This window comes from Aphelocoma coerulescens, chromosome 5 (assembly GCF_041296385.1).
Source record: "Aphelocoma coerulescens isolate FSJ_1873_10779 chromosome 5, UR_Acoe_1.0, whole genome shotgun sequence".
Classification (NCBI taxonomy): Eukaryota; Metazoa; Chordata; class Aves; order Passeriformes; family Corvidae; genus Aphelocoma; species Aphelocoma coerulescens.
In genome coordinates this window covers 51274606-51288398 of record NC_091019.1, presented here as the reverse complement: position 1 = coordinate 51288398, position 13793 = coordinate 51274606, and the positions used below count along the sequence as shown (strand labels likewise).

The window sequence follows — 13793 nt, the reverse complement described above, 5'->3', positions numbered from 1 at the left end:
ACCTGTAAAAAGTATGGGTGGTAAGGGTAATAAAAAAGTCTGAACACTGCAAAGCAGTTAACACCAGATTCTGATGTTACATATTACAGGTCTGTTTCTCCAGTGGCACTCATAGACTAATTAAGAATATGGTTTAATGCAGTGTAATCTAGAGACTTGCTTGCAAGGAGCCCAAAGACTCTTATGAAATACAGCCTTGCATAGTTTATATCACTTTTTTCCCATTTTCAGTTTAAAGTTTGATAAGAAGAATGGGTGGTGGCATTTATGGGATCACGAGCCAAAAAAGTGCAAGGGTCACTACTTAAAACTGCTGGGCAGGTTTTTTTAGATATTGTCACGCAGATACCTTACCCAAAGCTACTGCTGCACGAACAGGAACAGCAGGGTAACCTGAAACATGAGCCAGCCCATGGGCTGCCTTTACCAATACATAATGGAAAGTAATCTAAACTAATTATAATCTAACAAACTCTTTGTGTGCTATGCCTTGCCCTAGTATGAATATGGTTACAGAGGCTTGTTAATGTAAACACACTTTAAATGACCTGCTGTTTAATCATCAAGCTGATTTGAAATTCTGCCAGAAGACTTCTATGAAAAGCACAAGCTTCTCTGCAAATTTAGTCCATTTGATTTTCCAACAGGGTCTCTCAGTTACACTTGTGATCTTTTATTTGAAGAATCAATTAATGATCACTTTTCTTCCTATCTGCTATGAATCATTTCAAAGCACAGAAGTTCTTTGTGTATCATTCCAAAAGGGGAGTGCGTTGTGTATTTTCAGACAGCGGTTTATCTGGAAAATTACTATTTAACTTTACATTTGAAACATAAGGTATTTGCATTTGAAGTTTTTGCACCTTTAGATGAGGGCTGCAAATGGAAATTTAAATTAGCTTCCATTAGTGTTCTGTCTGCTGCTTAAAGCAGCCAGCCTATGCTTGAGATCTGCAGATGATGTCAGGATGAGAAATTGATGATAGAATCAATGTATCTTTGATGAAATCTTGTTTATTTGCAAAAAAGGTACACAACATCTAGTTTCTCTCAGTATATTAAGGACAAATAACAGAAAGCAATTACTGCTTTCAAAGCGGCAATTTCAGACAGCACTGTATGCTACTGTGACCACTGCACTGGTATTACTTCACACTCAGCTTCTGTTCTGGGACAAAATAAATTGTTTCTCAGGTGGAGAAATACGGGCAGTGACTAGAGAATAGTTCACATCAGGGCCCTGCCCTTGCATGGGCACAACCTATGCAAGATCCCAGTTGTTCAGGCTTTATTATCCTGCAAAGGATGAGGCCTCATGACTTCACACACCCTTCCAACCCCTTGGGTCATAGCCTAATACCCACATTCCTGCCTCATCACCTTAAAAATACACATGACCAACAAGTTTTAGAACAGCCACCTCATTTACATTCACCTTTGGCAAGATACAGTATACACCTAGGAGGAGACTAGGAAATTCATCAAGATTTAAAACTGCTACTTTCATGCCTTTGCTGACAGGAATACTCACCAGCTGTAGTAAGGAGAGACTGCAGATGATCCACCAAAGGTTGTTTTCATATAAGATGACAAGATACACTTATTCAGCTTCAAGAAATTGAAAAAGAACATGAGGACATGAGGGTGGTATTTAAATACTGTTTCCCTATCTATGCTGAGCTACAGATCTTTAGAATTGCTCCACAATTCTCTGGGCTGGGTCCAGATACCAGTTCTCTAACTTGGGCTCTTCTGGCACCAAGACAGCCCAAGAATGCAGGAGGACCTTGCTGCAGGCCACCAGTGCCAGCGTCTCCCATGCCCCTGTGGCAGCACTGGCCAGCTAACAGTGCACTGCACACAGCAGCCAAGGTGACAGGTATTGGCTGGAAAAAAACTCCTAAAGGGAGAAAAATCCTCCTTTCCAGTCTTATTCAGGAGAAAAGAAAGTGGAACTCCCTAGGACAAAGTACAGCGACTTGTACTGCTTTGTTGGCAAGGCAGCAGCCACAGGTGCTTATTTTGATAAGAACATATGTCACCACCTAGGTTACACCCAGTCACGTCATGCACGGTCACAGGGCTGATGGAGTGCTCATTCCTACCAAGGAATTCCATCTGAAGGTAAGCAGGTAAGTGATGTTCTGCTACCTACGCACCATAAAAATAGAACCATGCTCCCAAAAAACGTGCCATGCTCCTGCTGTCACGTCATTCAGGCTCCCTCCAGGATTACACCATTCCTTTTGCGTTGACGTGTCTGCCAGCAGGTGCTGTCACTGCACCCACTGCTGCTCATCAAGCAGTTCTCAGCGATGGTCACTAAAGAAATGATTGCAGCCCATGTGTTTACACAAAGTTAGTGTCCTTGAGGTGCATGTGTCTCAGTAGGCTGTGTCTGGGGAACCTCCAGTGAATTGTACCTCTCTAAACTACCAAGAACAAACATCTCTGCCTCTACATATACCTGTAATGAAGAGATACTAAGTTTAATTGTTCCACTGCTTCCTTCAGCTCTTAGACCAAGAAGAACAGCTCAAAAGGACCAACCGTCATTTCCCTGACAAACTTCCTGGCTTAAGTAGTGCTATAGGGATAACCAGATTAATCCGTGGCAGGATCTCCAAAATACCTCACTGCAACTTTCAGGAATAAGTATAGGTAAATTGCTGTTAGCAACTGTGCTATGTGATAGCAAATGGTCTGCATTTGGATTGTCATTTTGTTTTGGAGCATCCACACTGCCCCTGTAATAAACGTTAATTTTCATCAAGGATACCTGGACAACTCTGTTCTGCAGCATCCATTCTAACTTGAAAGGCTCCAAGTCATGGAGGAACTATGGCTGCATTACTTTGCTTTCATTAATGCATACCTGACAACTGTGGTATTATGTGGTGACCGTAGTTGTCATGATGATCTGGAAATGGCCCTCAATGGTCTGTTTGGTGCAGCCAGGCACCTGCAGACACATTTCCCCTCTATCTGCAAGAGCTTAGGGCATGTTTGATCAACACTTAGTAGAGAAGTACAATGAAAAGGACAATGAGCAGTGCTATTAGTAATTAGACATACACTCTAAGGCTGACAATATTACAGTCCATTTGGAGAAGAGAGTGCTGCTTAGTCCCTAATGAAGATGCCCAAGCTCTAAACCCCACAGACATTGCATACTTATCTGGTAGACTGCATCACAGACCCAAAAAATGATGAATGATAATCTTCAATATCCCTGAACTTGTGAATAAGAACTTGTAGTATGAATGAGTTATAATTGTGAACAGTCAAAGCCCCTTGTGGTGGGCCTGAATGAAGATCTGTACATCATTCCTAACTCTTCTTCCCTGCCTATACAGAGAAACTATGAAACTCTACAGCACATGAACCTTTGAGGACCTCAGCTGGGCAGTAATGTGGGTGATGGATGACCTGGATGATGTGGCAGTTCAGCCAAGCAAATGAGTGTTGCTACACTGACCTGAACGTCCAGTCATCTGCAGGAACCAGGAATTAACTAATTCTATAGGCAAACGGCAATCACGCTGACCATGGGAAGAGACATTCTGCAAGCGGTGTGTTGATGCTGCACAGTACCAACAGTTGCCTTCACCATTTCTGAACTAAAAACAGTCATTCAAGACCAGTATATGATGTAATTACCCTGGGCAACCATCCTCATCCACCACAGCAACCCTTGGCAAAGCACAGAATGCTACACCACAGCCATAGGCTACCACAGTGCCTTCTGCCTAGAAGAAAGGTAGGCTTGAACTGAAGCATTGTGTTCTGCAAAGGAAATTCCCAATTACCTTACACTTTTAAACTGAAAGAAAGGATACAGGCCCTTATTGAACTGTCCTGGGCAGCCTGACCCCACAGCATGTGGGTGTTTCTGATGCAGTTGCTCTATCATGGCACCCTTGGGGCATCACCGCCGGTGGCAGCAGCACTGTGGCTGTGCAGTGAGTGCAATGGAGCAGCTCAGGAGATCTGCTCTGCTGTTGATCCCAGCACAGGCCATGTGAAGAACTTCACATCTAAGTTCCTGGTGACAGATTAGATCAGGTATCAGTTGACTACACTGTCTCACTCTGCAGCTATTCAGTGCCTTACACAATCATACACAGTGTTCCATGCAGTTACAGCGGGCATAGTGAACATCTCAAACTGCCGTGCTCATAAGCAGTATCAGCAAAGAACTCAAGACGTTGAAAAAATGCAATTACCTTTCTAGATCATAGAGTTAATCCTGAACTTTTACCACTTTTCTCTATGTTCCATGGGTAGAGTAAGATCTGTACACATATCACCCTCAAACCTTTTATCACCATTAAAACATTTTTTTAAAAGGCAGTTTGGTGTTAAAAGAGATGACTCATAATGCTGCAGCATCAGTTAGCTGGTTTGAAAGGGATGCTAATGTCATAATTTTGATTTTCAGTACCAAGAATAAGAAGGTAAGGGCTGAAAATGTTTTACACACCTATCACCTCATTTTATATTTTAAAGCTATAAATAAACTACAGTCATTGGTATCTTGGTGTGCTCTAATTCAAAAATTGAGCCTGTATTTTGTGTAGAAGCAACACAAAACAAAAATTTAAGTTCTTACTACTATTATTTTCTTTTAGAGTTTTGTTCCCAGAGATGGTAGAGGTAAATATGCATAAAACCTTACCACAGAGCTTACAGCTTAAGGACTCAAACCTATAGTACTTCTACAAATAAAAGCAAAAGAGATAAACAGATAATTAGTCCCATTGAGCTCAAGGACAGATGAAGTGCTTAAACATTTGCTGCATTGTACTTCAGCTGCATACATGTTTGAATACAAGCCATATACTAAATGCAGATCTAAGCAAAGAAAGATGTGACAGAAAAGTTAGCATAAAGACAGAAAAATATATAAGCAATACAACTGCTTTTTATAAGCACATGTATGAAACAAGCTAACCACCTTGATATAAAATAAGTTATAACTAGTATTGATGAACTATACAGTTCAGAAACAAGGTTTAGCTCTGTTTTTGTCTTCTTAGCAACCATTAACCCTTTTTCTTGGTTTCTGTATACCTGCCAGATAGGAAATGGTAATAATGTACCTTAAAATTCCATCTCTCACATTTGGAATTTGATAGGACAAAGGGTAATATCTTCAAACTGGAAGAAGGTAGGGTTAGGTTAGATACTGAGATGAAATTCTTTCCTGAGAGGGTGGTGAAGCACCGACCCAGGCTGCTCATCTCTGGAAGTGCTCAAGGCTGGTTTGGAAGGGGCTTTGAGAAACCTGGTCTAGTGGAAAGTGTTCCTGCCCATGGCAGAGGGATTTGAACTAGATGATTTTCCAGGTCCCTTCCAAACCATTCTATGATATTTCTATTTACGAAGCACTTTTTAAGAGTAACCCTTTTTGTTCTTGGACTTTTTTTCACATAACTTATTATATATCCTAAGTCTGGGGAGTGTGCTAAGTTTTGGTTTATTTTGTTTTCAAATGAGAAAAGACTTTTGGCTCATTTGAGCATTAGCTTTTGATCTGACTGAATTTTCCTCCTTCTCTGAAATGGATTTTCAATTTACATTACATCATAGTGCCTGAACAGTTTCATATAATATGAAATTATACAGTTAATATATACATGAAGCCCAAATAATTAAAAATATTATTAAAACAGTATTCTTCAGAAAATAGAATTAAAGCTACATCTAGCCCAGTTTCCTGACATTGATAGTGATCAACAATGCTTACCTAAGGAAGAGCTCAAAAGCAGAGAAAACGTTCACAAAACCTAGCTGCTTTATCCTTCCAGCATTTCATGACCTCTGGTTCAGAAACTTTGGAGCTAAAGGACATTTCTTTGTTTGTAGAAGTTAACGTAAAGACTGATAGCCAAGTGGACTTTATCCCATATAACTGCATCTTGCAGCATATAATATGGATTTCACCAATTACTTTACTTGGAAAACTGTCTAGATGCAAATGCTAAGAATTTTGCATGGATAGTTTCATTAGGATTTCAAAGCTAATATATTTAAAAGTAACTAAACTGTCTTTATTTTAGAATGCAACCTACAAACACAGGCATTCCTTTAATCCTAATTCCATAAAAATATTTCCTCTTGAGACAAGCATCTTACATGAGTGTTCCAGCAATTTTCAGCAGTATCTCATCCCAAAGGATCAGACTACATGGTATATGCAGTGAAAAAAGACAAGACAAATTAAAAGCACTCAGCAGCTTGCATTAATGTGCTTCAAATCTAAATGCACAATTAAAATAGAGCATTCACATTTGAAAAACTAAACTCTGAAAAGCTGTGGGGTTTGTCTCCAAAAGACTAGTCAAATGTGTGGGATTTTGATAGCCGGGGAAAGGGAGTAATGAGTTTGGTTCAAACCTAGGCCTATTTAGGTAGCTTCTCTTTTAATACAATTAGTACAAAGACACATTTTTGGGACCACCTGGCATTTTGAAGATGGAGTATTTAGGAACAGTGTTTCTGGACAGAAAAAAAGTAAACCTACAGAATGGATAATTGTTCAGCTACTTGGAAATATAACCAAAAAAAAATCCTATAAAGCAAGGTGTATTGTATGATGTATTGCTATATCGTAAATACCAGGAAGTATTTTCAATAATATGCAAAGTTAGAAGAACATTATGATTTGAATACAGGATCAAGGTGTTTCTCATTTCAGATTAAAAAGAGAGGATTTTAATCAGTTAAAAGTAAGATGAACAGACATCAGTTACTAGAAACTGCTGTGATTTCCAGTCAGACTGGTGGAGCAGTAAGAGACTGCTATTAAAAAAAAGTTACTACAACTAAAACACTTGAAGAGATGATGGTACCTAATGACTTTCAAACTCCATTCTCCACTGACAGATTTCCCTAATGGAAATTTCTTTTCTCTTCTCATAATACTTGTCTTTATAAATTAACTGACTTTGACATAGAAAGTTTGCTATACAAGGCTAATTTTGAATCTATTAAGCACTTCAAACTGCAGATATATGAGATATACAATCATTGAGTCCATGGGAAAATTGGCAGAAGTAATGCAAGCTCACTGGAGCATTAAAAGACTATGAAACCATATATAAAAATAAGCAAATCTGTGTCTTTTGCAACAAACAATAAACATACTTCCCCCTCCTCCCCCCCTCCCTGTAGTGGAAAATTTAAAAAACAAGCATTCTGAGTAGATCCAGCTTCAGTTTGGATAAAATTACACAATATTTTCCACTCCTTTTGAAGACGGAAAATATTGTGATTTGTACTTGGTTTCAAAATCTGGGCAAGAAAAAAGTAAATATATATATGTATATAAATAATATATATGCATTCATTCCATGGTTCATCATATAAAGCAAACTGTTCTCAAGCAGTTATTTCAAGACTGAATAAATTTAACAGAATAAAAGTCCAAAATACGTATCTTATAGTTCAAAGAATAGAATGATCAGTATGTGACTTTTCCATGGTTACTAAGTATACAAAAGAAAATACGTGAAACAAAGTGCATTAAGTGGGCATTGTTCAGGATATAATCCATGTATATTAAAAATAGCTAAGTATATTCACAGAAATGCATCTAATTTCAGTGATCTTGGGTTCATGAGCTGAAGTCAAGCATCTCAAATGTCCTTCTTAAAAATAAACAGGAATAAAGAGGATACCATGCTTATTGATGGCTGATTTTGTTCCTTGATAGACATATTTCTGATGGACAACCAATTTCTGACCTTTATAATCAGCTTCAGTGAAAAAGTCAAAATTTTCCCAGTTTACAGCTGTCTTCTAAGGGCTTTCATCACAGCACATTAATAAGAAATTGGGGGGGGGCACCTTTTTGTTCTGAGTCTGCATCTTGCTCAGCACAAAGTCTGTATCTTGCACAGCTATAGCAAGAGCTCTTCAGTATTATTGCACTGTGAGGTAATCTCTTACCTGCACTGAACACTTGGTAAAGCTGTATGTTTTCAATTAGAGATTGAAACTTCTGCTGAAAATAGCCTTGATACCAACTATAAAATAACATTCAGAATTAATTCATTAGATCTTTTTGTAATAAATCAGAATACATTTGTGACTTCTTTGAAACAACTTGGGAATATTGGGGGTAATCTGAATGCTGGGATATTTATTGCATGAATATGTGGAGTTAACAGATAGATGTAAGACAAGCAAATAATCAGAAAAGACAAGAGGTAAGTTTCTCCAAAGTAAATAGGTGAAGATTAGCAATGAACATTCTATAAACAGGGGATGGTGAGATTATTAATAAAATGGATAGGCAGACTTTCTTTAAATATTTTGGGTTTATGGTTATTCTAGACAAGGCTCTGGTTTAATAAGAGTATATGACTTCTGTATCAGTCATGTTTAAGAACCTCAACAGGAATAAAGTTTACAAAACTAAACAGAACAGCCAAATCAGTAAGGCCAAACCACATTAAATTGTAACCCAAAGCTTCAACTACGTAAGAGGATGCACTGTGAAGCTTCAACATAGAGGGGGAAAAGCAATAATAGGAAGAGAAAAGTGATAATGTGAGATGCTTAACGTCACCTTCAGCTGTGACAACAACATCCTTAACTCTGTAATTGAAGACAAATGGATGTTGCTGCTACCATAGCAGAGGCAGGGAGTGGGGGGTAAGGCTGCTCTCCTGGGGTGTGTGGGTGGTGTGAAGGCATTTACTTCTGCAGAGAAAGAGAGGCACTGGAAAGATTAGGCAGCTGTTGTCTTAGAGAAGGCATGATTATTTTTACATGGCATATCCAAAGTCAGAAAGAGTACATAAAAGGCTACATAAAACACAGGTTTGGTCTGCCTTGAGACACAAGATTAAATAAGGGATTAACACTTGCTGTTTGTCAAAGCAGTGAGACTCTCATGATTTCCTCAGAAAACCTCTCTATCTCTTTCTTATATATCCATTAAAGGATAGTGTTCTGGGACTGCAGTGGGTTCCTGTCCAACCCCAAGTGATTTATAATTCTGTTGTTTTGGTACTTGTTATCCAAAAGTAATTATTTTATCTTATGTGTAAACCAGACCACTACCTCCACTAATCACAGTTTTCTAAAAAAAAATACTGTCACACAGTGGAACAGTTTAACCAATTTGTTATCTAAAGAAGCAGGAAAATAACGGCAAGCATCTCACAACTCACTCACTACTACCAGACCAAATTCTTGAGCAGGAAGATACTATAACGCCACATCACATTATAGATGTGTGTTCCTGTGCTAGTGTGACAGACTAGAAAGATTACTGGCTCAAAACCTTCCATGTGAGTGCATAAAAGACAGGTCAGGCCTTTCCCTGGTGAGGCAGTGCCCTACCCCATACAACCCTCCAGGCCTGTATCCCTGCCCCGCAGTGACCAATCCCTGACACACCTGAGGCAATGCCCTACACCCACCCCAGGAGCTCCCAACCCAGCTCCTGAGTGGCCAAATAACCAGAAGTCCCACCTGGGGGAAGGGCCCAGGAAGACCAAGGGGTATTTAAGGCCAAACAGGAGCCCTATGTGTCTTGAGCTACCTCCTCTTGGAATTTCTCTCAGTTGAACACTGTTGGAACCCAGGAGTTGGTAGCTATATTTGTTCTTTTTTGGTATCTTTATTTTCTTTCTTCTTCTGATTCCCTCTTGTTAGAATTTTGAATAACTTAAAATTGAATGGGCTTTGAGCTTGCTAAGTTGAGTGGGCTAAGTTAATACTTTGAGAAATGGCTTATGTTGAGTGAATGCTGCTCTAAACCTTTTGCCAAAGTTCTTTGATTTTCTGAAGTTGTCAGTAAAGCCTTTTTTTGTTGATCTCTTGAGAATATCTTATCAGTACTTCTATGTATCTAACTCAAAGTACATGAACAACTGTAAGCCCTGTTAAGTCTCATCAAGCAAGTTGTTTGGGGCCTTACAACTGGTTTTGCCTGGGGTAGTTAATTTTTCTTCACACCAACTGGTATGGGGATGTGTTTTGGATTTAGCTGAACACAACGATGATAATAGGGATGTTCCTGTTATTGCTAAGCAGGGCTTGCACACAGCCAAGGCCTTTTCTGTTTTCCTACTGTCACACTGGCAAGAAAATTAGAGGGGCATGGGAGGAGATATAGCTAGGACAGGTGACCCAAACTGACCAAAGGGGTGTTCCAAACCATGTGACACCATGCTCAGTATTTAAAGTGAGGGGGAGAAGGAGGAAGGGGGGGGGGGAGGGAATACATTTGGAATGATGGCTTTCATCCTCCCAAGTCACCATTACCTGTGATGGGGCCCTGCTCTCCTGGAGATAGCTGAACACCTGCCTGTCCATGGGAAGAAGTGAATCAATTCCTTATTTTGCTTTGCTTGTGTGTGTGCTTGTGCTTTCTCTCTTGAACTGTCTTTATCTTAACCCATAAGATTTCCAGCTTTTGCTCTTCCAATTCTGTCCCCAATCCTGCCAGTGGGGCAGTGAGTGAGCAGCTGGTTGGGGCTTGGCTGCTGACTGGGGTTAAAGCAAGACAGTTACTCAGAGAACAAGTGATTTAATCAAAGGCATACACTAACTTCTCTGCATATTACAAGTAATCTGTGGCATTTGCCTCATCTGACTTCCAGTCTGAAGATGCATCCCACTAGAGTTGCAGGAAGGTAACATTGAGTTAAAGGGGAAGCAAATAATTTATGACAGTGAATCTGTAATCAGTGTTGGGTTTGGAATAAAATCCTTGAATACAAAAGTGTTCTTTTAAAAATGGAGAGAGATGTGTTACTAGTATAAATCTTTATTAAATCTTGAAAGTGCTGGGGGTGAGGGGGTTGAAATACCTCAAAGTTAATGGAGTTATTTACAATGTCAATAATCTGTATTGCTGTCATGTTACCCATCAATACATTAAGAAGCAGTCACAACAGAAAAGTAAGCTTGAATGTGACATGTTCTAAGAAGGATGCCAAACCTCACTCTTAGCCAGGCTTAATAAATGCCAGTTAAAGGAAAATTGCTTAATGGGGCACTTATTTGCATAGAAGTCTAACACTTCAGAGAAAATGTAAATCCTGAGGAATTTACAAAAAGAGTGTAAAATGTCTTCTGACCAACTGGAGTTTGACGTTCTCTTCAAAGACTGTCACAGCAAACACTCTACATTAGAAAAGAAAAAAGATGTATTAAAACCGAGTGTTCTAACATTTAAATAATCTAGGTTTCCCCCAGAAGTCCTCTCTACCTAAGAAAAATGAAAGAAATGAGGCTGTGCATGGATTACTGAAAGCTCAAAAAACTCCAAGTCCCTCGTGCATAACCTCTACAGCAGATCACCTACAGCAAATACTTTACTTGATTTTTTTGAGGTGGTGAAGCTACTGCTTCATATTCTGGGTTTGCCTATGAAATAGGGACAGATGAAACAAAACCATGGAGGAAATAAAAGGTAACAATTCTTCACTCTCTTTTGTAACTAAATCATTATGGGCCATCAGATGAAACTAGCAAATGGCAAAGTCAATCCAAACAAATGGAGGCCTTTATCCAAGGACTGCAGTGTTATACCACAGACTGTCATGACACTACACAGCTGCTCCTGGCCAGCACTGGAGACAGCAATGCTGAGCTAGAGATACCCTAGTTCACATCCTGTATCTAAATAAATCAGTACGGGATGAAAAATTTAAGAAAAACAGTTATGAAATCATAGAATTGCTTCAATACCGGTTACCTGTTAGCTCTAGTCCCAAGTCATACAATTTACAGTGCCAGTGTCAATTATGCAGGTGAAGTTAAAAATCCTCATCTTTTGGATGTATTGAAAATTTGTAATCCACTATTATAGCTTTTGCTACTTGATTTTTCACAATAGTATTTTGTATCTAGGCCATGTTCACAGAAACATATTTATCTACTGGTTTTCTAACACGTTAATTTATTTTTATTCCTTAAAACTAAGCATAATCCTTCAAAACTTTCATCAAAACATTTTCCTGATCCTTTTAAAGCTGTTTTTAGTTGTAATGCTGCTTATATTAAAATATATTGTATTATATTATAAAAATATAATACTCTATGTCAGTGACTCTATGTCACTGTATGTGACTTCCAGTCACCTGATATAGTAGTTGAAACTAATGGGAGTTTTCTTACTTTTTCTGAGGAGCTCCAAGTTCCTTTCAAACTCCAGGAGATATACCAACTGAGTTTGAAACATCATATTCTATTAATTTATCCATTTGCTTCCAGATTTTCTCTTCTGCCACTTCAATTCATGGAGACATCTTATCTTTATAAATTTAAAAGAGTAGGTTCAAAATCAATAATCATACAACTTTTCTCCAGATAAAGGAACAGGAACCTCTGTAATACTGTTCACTTCATTAAATCTCTTTTTGCTCTGTGGTAATTTAACAGATGCAATATCTTTAAATATATCATTAGAAGAAAAGTTATGGAAATGAATTTATTATTTTTTATTTACAGTTTTCAAAAATTCCTTTCCCCTTCATTTTATGTGGCACTTCTTTTTACTTATCTCTTTTTCTGCAGGCTCTCTTTAAGAACTACAATGCAGAGCTTTAAGGTCTGCCATTTAAACACTTTTTTTCTCATGTTTATGCTTCCTTCTCTGGAGTAGGAAAGCAGAACCATAACTTCTGCAACTATCAGAATGTATTCACAATCTTCATGATGAGTTAGAAGTTTTAATTTCATCATCACTAGCTTTCAGATCACCTTGATTAACTTCTCCTTTCTAAAGTCCCCTTCTCCAAAATTTTCAAAATAGTGAGAATTTACATGCAGGTCTTGAAAAGGACTTGAAGTTTACTCAGTATTACTGAGGTTTAACAACAACATTATGTATAACAGTCCTGTGTTCCCTCCAACAAATCTGAAAAAAAAATTCAAACTATTGTGAGTGAGGATTACGATTCAGAAGTCAATTCTTTTTATTAAACAGAAATTCCATTTCTGCCTAGCTTAAGCAGCTTTACCAGTTCAAAAAGTAAAATAATCCCCTATTTCTGTTTTAATGGCTAGTGCTCTCTTTCCCCTCTAGACAGCATTCACTCATTTTCCTTTTCCTTGTCAGAAACTGAGAAACTTGACAATTATTTTTATTTTTTTCTCTTCTATAACCATGTAGACTTTTAGCAATTAAACTTTGTAAAGTGCTGCCTGTAATAATAGTAGCTGCAACTGTACAGTGACTGAAGAAAAAGATAAACAAATGACTTTTCAGTGAAGAAAGTAATACTAACTGAAACAGGACCCTAGAAACAATAACAAATGCACTCTTTCAAGAAATGATCCACTTCCTGACAGAGCTGTACCACTTCCGTTACGAGAATTATTAGATTTGGATGCTTAGCATAACTTCTCCTTTCATGGTAAAACATTAAGTGGTTTTAGAGAGATAAAACTGTTGCCCAGAGCAGTTTCATAAAAAATACTTTAAACAGCAAATATACCTAACCAGTCTACTTATCTGACAGTTATCAAGCACAGAATGTTCAATTAAAGATTCAGATTAAACCAAAGATAAAACTCAGAGAATATATGCAAACTAAAAACTAGAACTAATACTGTACTAAAATCTCACACAAAAGCTGTTTCATGTCGTGTTTGTCTTTCACAGTGAGTACTTCCCTAAATTAATTTTGTGGTTTCCAAAATTTGATCCTTTTTTCCCCCTGCTGTGCAAATGTTCTCCATGGAGTGATTAAGGGGAACATTCTGTATCATCTGGCTTTCCAAAATTTGTCCTTTTAACACCTATTTCTGTAACGATTCAATGATCA

The 13793-nt window shown here is 38.2% G+C and overlaps 1 protein-coding gene across 8 annotated transcripts in view; it reads right to left on the bottom strand.

Annotated features, from left to right (window-relative positions):
- Positions 1-13793, bottom strand: part of DGLUCY (D-glutamate cyclase) — a 47989-nt gene that overhangs the window by 30589 nt on the left and 3607 nt on the right. For 2 of the 8 annotated variants that reach the window (XM_069018077.1, XM_069018083.1), the window contains exons 1-2: positions 6139-6202; positions 1532-1608 (exon numbers count right to left, since the gene is read on the bottom strand). The exons of 1 other annotated variant lie outside the window; for it this stretch is intronic. The gene's annotated coding sequence lies outside the window, so the exon portion shown is untranslated. Of the gene's footprint in view, positions 1-1531; positions 1972-4678; positions 4719-6138; positions 6203-13793 lie in introns of those variants that run through there. 5 more of the 8 variants (XM_069018079.1, XM_069018080.1, XM_069018082.1 and 2 more) reach the window with 5 other exon arrangements.